Here is an 11,078-nt window from a genome sequence, read left to right on the forward strand (position 1 = left end):
AGACACTCCAGAAAGGTACGTAGTCTCGAGCATTCCTCTAGAAGAATGACCCTGAGCCTCGTGATCACGGCCTTTTATATGCCCCGCGAACCTGGGGGCCGAACCACACAGGGGTTGTCTCTTAATCACCCAATTACAATTATCGATTATCCCCATACATAACAGACATTCCCCTAACTCAATGATACAACAGTTCAATACATTCTATTTACAACGGACTTCAAGATGAAGTCAACTTGGAAACATTTACCCTGATTAACAGAACTCTCAGACAAGGCTCAACACCCCATCCAATAAACATTCAGCAGAGTCAGATTCTGCAACATTATTTACAAGCTGTTTACAAAGTGTATATCTAGTTTGCAGCCACCCAATCCATCATGCATTTAGAACCAGATTGACAAGGCTTGCAAGGCTTCCTATTGTTTGCATGTGAATTGTATCTAAGTTCCAGACTCTCTGGCACCTCTCTCAGCCTGTCCCAGCTCTGCAGAGAACAATCCCAATTTGACCAAATCTCCCAGCAAGCCCTGACACTTAACCCCATTTTTAAGTCCTGACTGGTCCAATTTAGCCAGGATTAACAGCACCGTTTGGTCAATCGGTCGATCTCACCTATAGTCTGACTCGTCCCCACCAGTAATACGTCCCACAACAGTGGTCTCGTCCGTGAACTTGATGATTGAGTTCGCACTCTGTCCGGCTACGCAGTCATGAGTGTAGAGTGAGTACAACAGGGACCTGAGCATGCAGCCTTGGGGTGCCCCCATGCTGATTGTTATCAAGGATGACACATTTGCACCATTACGGACAGACTGTGGTTTGTGAATGAGGAAGTCGAGGATCCAATTGCAGAGGGATGCATAGAGATACGGATCTGAGAGCTTCGTAACCAGCTTGGAGGGGATGATTGTATTAAACGCTGAGCTGTAGTCAATTAATAACAGCTTGACATATGAGTTTTTGTTGTCCAAGTGGTCCAGAGGGAGTGGAGAGCCAGTCAGATAGCATCCACATTTGATCTGTTGTGGCGGTAAGCGAACTGTAGTAGATTCAGGTTTTTGTCGAGATAGGAGTTGACTTGCACCATGATCAGCCTCTCAAAGCACTTCATCACCACAGACTTTGGTGCCACTGGTCGATAGTCATTGAGGCACGTCACCTGGCACCTCTTGGGCACCGGTATTATTGATGCCCTTTTAAAGCAGGTGGGAACCTCAGACCTCAGAAGTGAGAGGTTGAAAATTCCCGTAAAAACTCCAACCAGTTGGGCTGCACGGGTTTTTAAAGCACACTCGGGTATACCATCAGGTCCAGTCTCCACCTACATTCTTTCTCTGTCCTGCCTCCTCCCCTGACATCAGTCTGAAGAAGGGCCTTGACCCGAAACGTCGCCAATTCCTTCTCCCCATAAATGCTGCCTCACCTGCTGAGTTCCTCCAGCATTTTGTGTCTACCCAAAGTATACCCATTGTTTGGTGAGTTCCCAATTCAAAAGAAGGGAAATATCAAAACGTCTTCATCTTCAGGTGGTCAGCTAGCTGAGAATAACCAAATTCATGAAGGTGTGCACCGGGAGTTGGGCCATATCCCTTGATTCTTTTATACCCACATACCTGTCCAAATGCATTTATAACACTGTGATTGTACCTGCCTCTGCCAGCTCCCTAACAGGTTGTTCCAGATATTCACCTCCGAATGTGTGATAAACATTACCCTCAGATCTCCAATAAATACATCCACTCTCACCTCCTCCAGTTTTAGGCACCCTTATCCCTGAAAAAAGATTGTCACATTCTCCCATATTTATGACCCTCATGATAAAAAAGCTCCATAAGATCCTCAACCTCCTGTACACCAGCGGGAACAGCCCCAGCTTATCCTGTCTCTCCATGTAACTAAAGCCCTCCATTCTAGGCAACATTGTGGCAAATCTCGTTTGTGCCCTTTCTCGCATTACCATATCCTTTCTATAGTGTTTTGACCAGAATTATGCATAATATTCCAAGTGTGGTCTAAACCAATGACTTGTAACTATCCATAAGATGTCCTAACTCTTATTTTCAATACCCATGCCTTTGAAGGTATGTGGGCTAAATCCTCCTTCACTACCCTATCTACATGTGTTGCAATTCACAGGGAGCTATGAATGTACATCCCAAGCTCTTTCCTAATATTAATCCTTCCAAATCTCTGCCATTTACTCTATATATCCAACAAGTATTAGATAATCCAAAATGCATTCTCTCACAATTGTATCTAACTCACTCACACACTTGTCTGCATTTGGCCCGTATCCCTATAACCTGCCTGAAAGTAGGTTCCCTCTTATGGTGAGACAATGAACCCATACACAAGTCCAGCAGGTAGAGCAAAGAAAAAAATACCAGGGCACAGAATATAGCTGGGGTACATATACGGAAAAAGTGCAGATAAAATAAGTGCAATGACCACAATGAGGTAGGTTGGGAGATTGCAACTATATCCTTAGTTTAAGAGAGGTCCATTCAGTCGTCTGAAAAGAGTGGGGGAAAAGTGGTTCCTGAATCTGGTGGCACATGCTTTCAAGCTTTTGTATCATCTGCCTAATGACAGAGGAGAGAAGTGGGATTTAACAAGTTGTGAAAAGTCTTTGATGCAGTTTAACGTGGATAAATGTGAGATAAGAACAGGAAGACAGATTATTGTCTGAATGGTGTCAAGTTGGGGAAAATGGGAAGTACAAGGTGATCTGAGGGTCCTTGTTCATCAGTCACTGAAAGTAAGCATGCAGGCACAGCAGGCAGTGAAGAAAGCTAATGGCATGTTGGCCTTCTTAACAGGAGTAGGTGAGTATAGGAGCAAAGTGGTCCTTTGTAGTTGTGCAGGGCCCTAATGAGACCACACCTGGAGTATTGTGTGCAGTTTTGGTCTCCAAATTTGAGGAAGGACATTCTTGCTATTGGGGGAGTTCATGAGGTTAATTCCCGGGATGGCGGGACTGTCATATGTTGATAGAATGGAGCGACTGGGCTTGTAAACACTGGAATTTAGAAGGATGAGAGGGTATCTTATTGAAACATACGAAATTATTAAGAGATTGGACAGGCTAGAGGCACGAAACATGCTCCAGGGGCCACAGTTTAAGAATAAGTGGTAGGCCACTTAGAACGGAGATGAAGAAAACTTTTTCACCCAGAGAGTTGTGAATCTGTGGAATTCTCTACCTCAGAAGGCAGTGGAGATCAATTCTCTGGATGCTTTCAAGAGAGAGTTAGATAGAACTATTAAAGATAGCGGAGTCAAGGGATATGGGGAGAAGGCAGGAACGGGGTTCTGATTGTGGATGATCAGCCATGATCACAGTGAATGGCGGTGTTGGTTCGAAGGGCCGAATGGCCTACTCCTGCGCTTATTGTTTGTTGTCTATTGTCTAATATCATGTTGGCTGCTTTTCCAATGCAGTATGAAATTAAGCTTTGGCATGTTATTGTGATGGTCTAGGATACATCTATAACTCCTGCAATTTCTTGGGGTCTTGGGCAGAGCTGTTGTCAAACCAAAATCTGATGCATTTTGATTCAAGGTTTTAAGGTGGAGGTCAGTTTATTGTCACATGTATCAATTAAGGTACAGTGAAATTGGATTGGATGTTTTCTACGGTGCAATGTTGTAGACATGCCGAACCTCCATAGTTTTTTGAGGAAAGAGAGGCATTGGTGTACTTTCTTGGCCATAGCCACAATGTGGTTTGTCCATGACAGATAGCTGGTGACAGTTACTCCAAGTTACATGAAGCTATCTACCATCTCCATTTTGACACCATTGATGCTGACTTGGGCATGCACAGCATCTTTTTACCTGAAGCCAATAGCAAGCACCTGTACTTTGCTGACAATGAGGGAGAGGTTGTTGTTTTACTTCAGAGTCACGTGACTGATTCCGTGATGAAGCCCCGCCAGTCCGCATGCGCGTAATTACGTCGTTCGCATGGCGAAGCACCGGACTGACAGGCGCGTCGCTCCTGCCAGCGGTAAGTTTAAACCTGCAGGTAAGTTTTGTATTCTTTACCAGGTTGTGTGTTTCTTGCAGGAATCTCTTTTTTTATAAGAGGTTGCCTGCTGGATATGTCGGGGCGAAGTCCGGACGGGCCGCAGGAAACCGGTTATTGGCCGTGCGGAATTGACACTCAACACCACAGAAGCGGGGGTAACCGGCGGGCCGTCGGGTTTGCTACTGTGGTTCCCGTGGAGGGGATGAATCCAGCAGCGGTATCACCACCAGAGTCGCTGATAGTGTAGTCAGTAGCTTCCAGATCCAGACCGCTATGGCTCTTGTGGAGGAGATAAGTCCAGGAGCGGTGTCACCACCAGAGTCACTGACAGTGCGGTCAGCGGGTCCCAGACCGATGGTGTGGCCATAAAAGGAGGTGAATCCAACAGTGAGTCGGTCAGGCCTGTGGACTCGGGGAGTCGGGCCAGGATGGTTCCCCTCCTTCAATGGGTAGCGTCTTTGGATGTTTGGCCCACATGGAGCACCTGATGGACAGGTTGCTCCACAATGGTACGCTCCAAAGAAGGGAGCTATCAGCCCGGGTCCCCTTGGGACTCCGTGGTGACAGCACCTGTTTCAGGACTGTCCAGAGAAGATTCTCCAGCAAGAGGAGCTTTATATCAGTGGGTTTCCTTGGGGCCCCGTGGCAGCATCACCTGTTGAAGGGCTGTCTGGGAAGAGCTCCTAATGAAGAGGATGCTCCATCATGATGTGCTCCAGCCAGAGGAGCTTCATATCCACAGGTCTCTTCGGGGGCCCGTGGCAGCAGTACCTGTAGAAGGGCTGCATGATGTCTCCCTCTTGGAGGAGGTGAGCACACGGAGTCAGTTTTGTTCTGACTCCGAGCTGAGGTATAGCTGATGAGCATACCACGAGGCAGGGGCCTGCGGCAGCACCTGTTCGGGGCTGTCTACGAATCTCCCTCTCTGTGGAGGGGAGTGCGAGTGGTCAGTGGGTAACTGACTTCAAATTCTAAAGTATGTCCATGGGATGTACTGGAGCACATGAGTATGGATTCAAGAGCGTCCTCGCAAATGAAGGTGGCAGGATACCCGGAAGGGGCCAGAGTTCCCCTCATGGTTTAAGTGCCGGAAATGAACAGCGCTATCAGGGGTGACATTAAAGACCAGCTGCCGAATCTTTTCTTCAGGTAAGACCTATTCAACAGGTAAAACCTGGATGTCGGACCAATCGAGGTACCAACGACGAGCAAAGCTTCATAGTTGCGGCGACAACACATCCCACGCCTCCATTGGCGTTACTGAAGATGGTGGCAGCATGAAAGCTGGGCACAGATCTTTAAGCCGAGGCCCAAGTCGGTCTCAGGGGAAAAATATCGGACCATTTACATGTTGATAATATTTACAATTGTTTTTTTGTACAAATGATAATGATAACATGTGTTTAGTTTATGTGTTGTATGAAAGTAGAATTCCTTGATAAGGATGGAAAGGGCCCTTAGTGACCTTACACACAAATGGTTGTGGCATCTAATCATGTAAAAAACTGCACAAAACTAGGCTTCCAAGCACGGAATTGGGGCCAGAATTGTGTTTTGTGGCCAGGATTGGTTTTCAAGACAGGCTCGGAATTCGGGCCAGAGTTGTGGCTAGAGCAGGTACGGAATTGGCAGGCGTGCCCTGTTCATTGTGAAAGATGCAGAATGTCGTTTAACTCGCATGTGCAGTATAAATTTTCCGAATAGTAAACTTCGCATCTGATTTCCTTAGGATGCTCCCATTTACATAGATCATCGGAGACATTTGAAATTTATCTGGATAAAGGAAATGATAAAAACATTGCAAAATGGGTTAACCAGTTCCCAGGTTATTTACCAGATTACTAAAACCGATGCTTGGACTGATCAGAGCTCAAAAACATTTGTTATGTCTTGTCTGGAGGATATTCTAACGCTGTATGGTGCTAAAATCAACTGTTTCAGCCTCGAACTATGTTTAAGAAAATTAAGGTGACACCAACTAGACTTGTTCTTCATTAGGGAGTTACCTTAAACTATTAATTAGCATGTGACTCTGCCTTGGGGTAAGATATTGGAATTAATAGGAGCCTGTAACAATCTTGTTGTGATAAAGCAGCCTTCTATTCATCAAGTGTAATTGGCAATATAGTAGCTGTGATTCAGCTGTGCAAGTAGGGGAGCTTACAACGTGCAAAGTAGTAATCTCTCAAGTGCCATGTAGGGCTTTGTGACAGACAGTATGCTATTTCCAGCTGAAGCTACCAAAGTCATAATGGTGGACAAACAGTATTCAGCTTTGCCCCAGTAGTCTGGTCAGTAAAATTTCAGGTATATTATAAACTGATGGGACTTTAAGGTGGAAAATTATGAATGCCATCTCTAGTTCAGAGACGGAGGAGATTTGCATGTTAACAATTATTCAGATATTGATAGCAACTACTTATAGACACTAGGTTACAGGGTTATTGAGCGAATATGCATAATCTGCATGTTCAACGTTGAGTTAATACACTATGGTGGTTGCATATGTTAGTCACATGGGTGCAATCAAGTCAGAATATCCTGTAATTTACCTAATCTAATTTTTCGTTAGAATATCATCACGCACAATCATTGACACCACAAAATGGGTATTGGATCATTAAGTATTTAATGAAATTATGGCTCGATGGAACACCGAATATCGATAAGTTTGTTTCCAGGCTCATTTACCGGTTGCAAAAATATGTGGCATAACAGTGGTGAAAGACACATTCTCGCTTCAAGGAGAAGGAAGTTATTTTTGTCCTTCCATTTTGCCTCATCAGTTGGGTCTTGCAATAGTCAGCAAGATCCCGCTTTAGGTTGTCGTTCTGTCTGATTGGCCTATGCAGCCATGCTTCCCGCTTTTATCGGGAATAATAAAGCAACCTTTCACGGTTATTCTAAACGTAAAACTTTGCTGGTTCGGCCTGTGGCTCAGGAAACCAGCCTCTGCATGATAAAATCAATTTATTGACATAGATTCTGAGTAGACTGCTCTTGCGGCTCGGATTGTCAGACCGATCTATATTTGTGCTCATTGCAGAGTGCAGGGATAACACCACAAAAGATAAGCATTACATTTCCTCTTCAGGAGATGGGAAGCATTTTGTTTGAATACTAATGTTACATCTAATACGGTACAGATAACTGACATCTTGGAGTTCGTTTCAAATGTGCCTTTGACAATAAATTAAGTTATGACCAGTAACTGTGCCCAACGTGTCTTCCCATCATCTTTGCTGCAGCAAACGGGACTCACTCTGTCGGGTTTCACCCTCGGATCCAGAGTTGATAAAGGATATCTTTCACACAAGTTCTCCCAGGACAAGCACAGGGCAGTATGGGATATTGACATGGTATTAACACTATTTCACTGGGGGTTCCAACTACATCCTTAGAAACATTTGGCTCGGCTCTCATAAGGTAGTTATCCTCATGGCACTGCTCTCGGCGCAACGGGATCAGTCACTACATATTGTGACTGGACAGGATGGTTACATATACAAATAATATTATATTTTAATGTTTAGTTAAGCAGAGCAGACGTAAGGTCTCAAACTAGTTTCATGGCATACCCCATGGACCTTCAGTTATGTATGGTCACACATATACAACAATACGTCAAGGTCACGAAGAGCCTTAGAGGCTCTGAACTAGCAATGTTTGTTAATTACAAAAACTTTATAAAAAGGTATTGGTTCGGACCATCTGGTCTGGTATTGGTTAAAACGGGGTTTGGCTCATGCAGGAGTAGATACTGATATTTTTCAAATCTCACTCCACCAGGACTGCTACAACATCAGCAGCAAAGGTTATGTACGTTCCGCTGGACCACATCCTAGCAACTGCAGGATGGTCGAACGAACGAACTTTCTGAACATTTCATAATAACCTATTGCCAGACCAGGGGTATTTGCCAACTCTATTTTAGGTTCAGTGGTTAGTTTACTCCCAGATGAGAGGTGTTACTATTATTTATTCATTATGAATGCTTCCCTCATCTGTCAATGAAGCAGTTGTGGTTGTGTAGACTCGTTTCTCACGGCATGAAATCACAGAGCTTTGAAATCTTCACGGAATCACTCACGTGACTCCAAAGTAAAATAGTATGATTAAACGAGAACTTACCAGTTTGAAGTTTGATCTTTATTTTATGAGGAGTTACGATGAGCGATTACGTGCCCACCGCTCCCTACCCTCTCTCATAAAGATCACTCAGTAGTTCTAGTCTTCTCTAAGTCTTACTATGTTACTTCGACTACTGTTATCTGTGATTTCACATCGCTGCTTTGAAGATTGACACGCATGCGGACTGGCAGGGCTTCTTCACGTAATCGCTCATAAAATAAAGATCAAACCTCAAACTGGTAAGTTCTCGTTTAATCTTACTGTTTTATCACACTACATTGCTAAGTTCTCTATCTCCTTCCTGTACTCTGTCTCATCATTGTTCGAGATCTGGCCCACTTCAGTGGCGTCATCTGCAAATGGTGATACAGCACAATTTGGCCGCACAGTCATGTATATATTTAGGGAGTATATTAAGGTGCTGAGAATGCATCCTTGCATGACACCGGGGTTGAGAATTATGGAGGAGGGTGTTTTGTCTTCGTTAGAAGGATAGTAGCTAATGTTATCCCACTTTTTAAGAAAGGCGGGAGAGAGAAAAAGGGGAATTATAGACCAGTTAGCCTGACATCGGTGGTGGGGAAGATGCTGGAGTCAATTATAAAAGATGAGATAGCCACACATTTGGATAGCAGTAACAGGATCGGTCCGTGTCAGCATGGATTTAGGAAGAGGAAATCTTCTTGACTAATCTTCTGGAATTTTTTGAAGATGTAACTAGGAAAATGGACAATGGAGAGCAAGTGGATGTAATGTACCTGGACTTTCAGAAAGCATTTGATAAGGTCCCACATTGGAGATTAGTGGGCAGAATTAGGGCACATGGTATTGGGGGTAGAGTCCTGACATGGATAGAGAAGTGGTTGGCAGACAGGAAACAAAGAGTAGGGATTAACGTGTCCCTTTCAGAATGGCAGGCAGAGACTAGTGGGGTACCGCAAGGCTCGGTACTGGGACCGCAGCTATTTACAATATACATCAATGATTTGGATGAAGGGATTCAAAGTAACATTAGCAAATTTGCAGATGACACAAAGCAGGGTGGCAGCGAGGAGGATTCTCTGAGAGTGCAGGGTGACTTGGACAGGTTGGGGGAGTGGGCAGATGCATGGCAGATTAAGTTTAATGCCGATAAATGTGAGGTTATCCACTTTGGTAGCAAAAACAGGAAGGCCGATTACTATCTAAATGGCGTCAAGTTGGGAAAAGAGGACGTACAACGGGATCTGGGGGTCCTTGTACGTCAGTCTATGAAAGTAAGCATGCAGGTACAGTAGGCAGTGAAGAAAGCGAATTGCATGTTGGCCTTTATAAAACGAGGAATCGAATATAGGAGCAAAGTGGTCCTTCTGCAGTTGTACAGAGTCCTAGTGAGACCACACCTGGAGTATTGTGTGCAGTTTTGGTCCCCTAATTTGAGGAAGGACATTCTTGCTATTGAGGGAGTGCAGCGTAGTTAATGGTTAATTCCCAGGATGGCGGGACTGTCATATGCTGAGAGAATGGAGCAGCTGGGCTTGTACACTCTGTAGTTTAGAAGGATGAGAGGCAATCTCATTGAAACATATAAGATTGTTAAGGGCTTGGACACACTAGAGGCAGGAAACATGTTCCTGATGTTGGGGGAGTCCACAACCAGGGGCCACAGTTTAAAAATAAGGAGTAAGCCATTTAGAACGGAGACGATGAAACACTCTTTCTCACAGAGAGTGGGGAGTCTGTGGGATTCTCTGCCTCAGAGGGTAGTGGAGGCAGGTTCTCTGGATGCTTTCAAGAGAGAGCTAGATAGGGCTCTTAAAAATAGTGGTGTCAAGGATATGGGGAGAAGGCAGGAACGGGGTACTGATTTGGGATGATCAGCCATGATCACATTGAATGGCGGTGTTGGCCCGAAGGGCTGAATGGCCTACTCCTGCACCTATTGTCTATTGTCCTGACAGATTGTGGTCTATGTGTCAGTAAGTTGAATTTAAAGAGTTACATTACTTTGCCTGTACATTACAGGCAAAGACCTGACAAGTGGAATGTAATGTGGTAAAATACGAGCTGTCAAATTTGGCAGGAAAAATGAAAATATACGCATATTGTCTAAGCTTTAAGATGCATGGGAATCTGGGCGGCCTGATGAATGATGCACAAAAGACTAGTATTCAGGTACAGCAAGTAAATGAGGAAGGCTAACAGGATGCTACATTTTCTTGCAAAAGGAAGTTGAATACAAATAAATGGTAGGTATGTGGAATGAGCAGCTAGAGGAGGCATTTGAGGCGGGTACTATAATAGCATTTAAAATACGCTTGGACAGGTGCATGGATAGGAAAGGCTTAGATGGATATGGACCAAATGTGGACAAATGGGACTAGCTTAGATGGGCATCTTGGTCTGCATGGAAGAGTTAGGCGAAGGGTCCATTTCCTTGCTGCACGACTATGACTCCAGGTAAGTAATACTTCGGTTAACAGGGCATTGATGAGACCAAGTACTCCATGCAGTATTATTTCTGTTATTTCTGGAAGGATATGAATGAATACGAAGTGGTTCAGAGATTGAGTGCATTGATACATATCAATGCATTGATAAGCTGTTATTTGAGGACAGATTGGGATTTTTAGGGTTTTGACTGGAGGTCAGGGTCATGAGGGTTCTTGACAGAGTGGATAGGAAAAGGCTGAGATGGAATCTAGAAACAAGGGTCATTAAAAAAAAACAATTCAGAGACTAAACAAAATTCATTATCTCTCTGGGTGGTGACTTGAGTGTTCTTCCTCAAAGGCAGAGTATTTCAAGATTTTTAAGACAGAGGTGCATAGATTCTTAATAAACAGGGGAGTGCAGTGGTGGTCGTGTTTATGATGTTGAGCCTACAATCAAACGCAGAACAGTCAAGAACTTGTTGATTGCAACAGGAGGCTTA

The 11,078-nt window shown here is 44.3% G+C and overlaps 1 pseudogene; it reads left to right on the top strand.

Annotated features, from left to right (window-relative positions):
* Positions 1 to 5,445: 5,445 nt before the first annotated feature.
* Positions 5,446 to 5,586, top strand: LOC129698503 (U6atac minor spliceosomal RNA; annotated as a pseudogene).
* Positions 5,587 to 11,078: the final 5,492 nt, after the last annotated feature.

The sequence above is a fragment of the Leucoraja erinacea genome, chromosome 6, assembly GCF_028641065.1.
Source record: "Leucoraja erinacea ecotype New England chromosome 6, Leri_hhj_1, whole genome shotgun sequence".
In the NCBI taxonomy this organism is placed as follows: domain Eukaryota; kingdom Metazoa; phylum Chordata; class Chondrichthyes; order Rajiformes; family Rajidae; genus Leucoraja; species Leucoraja erinaceus.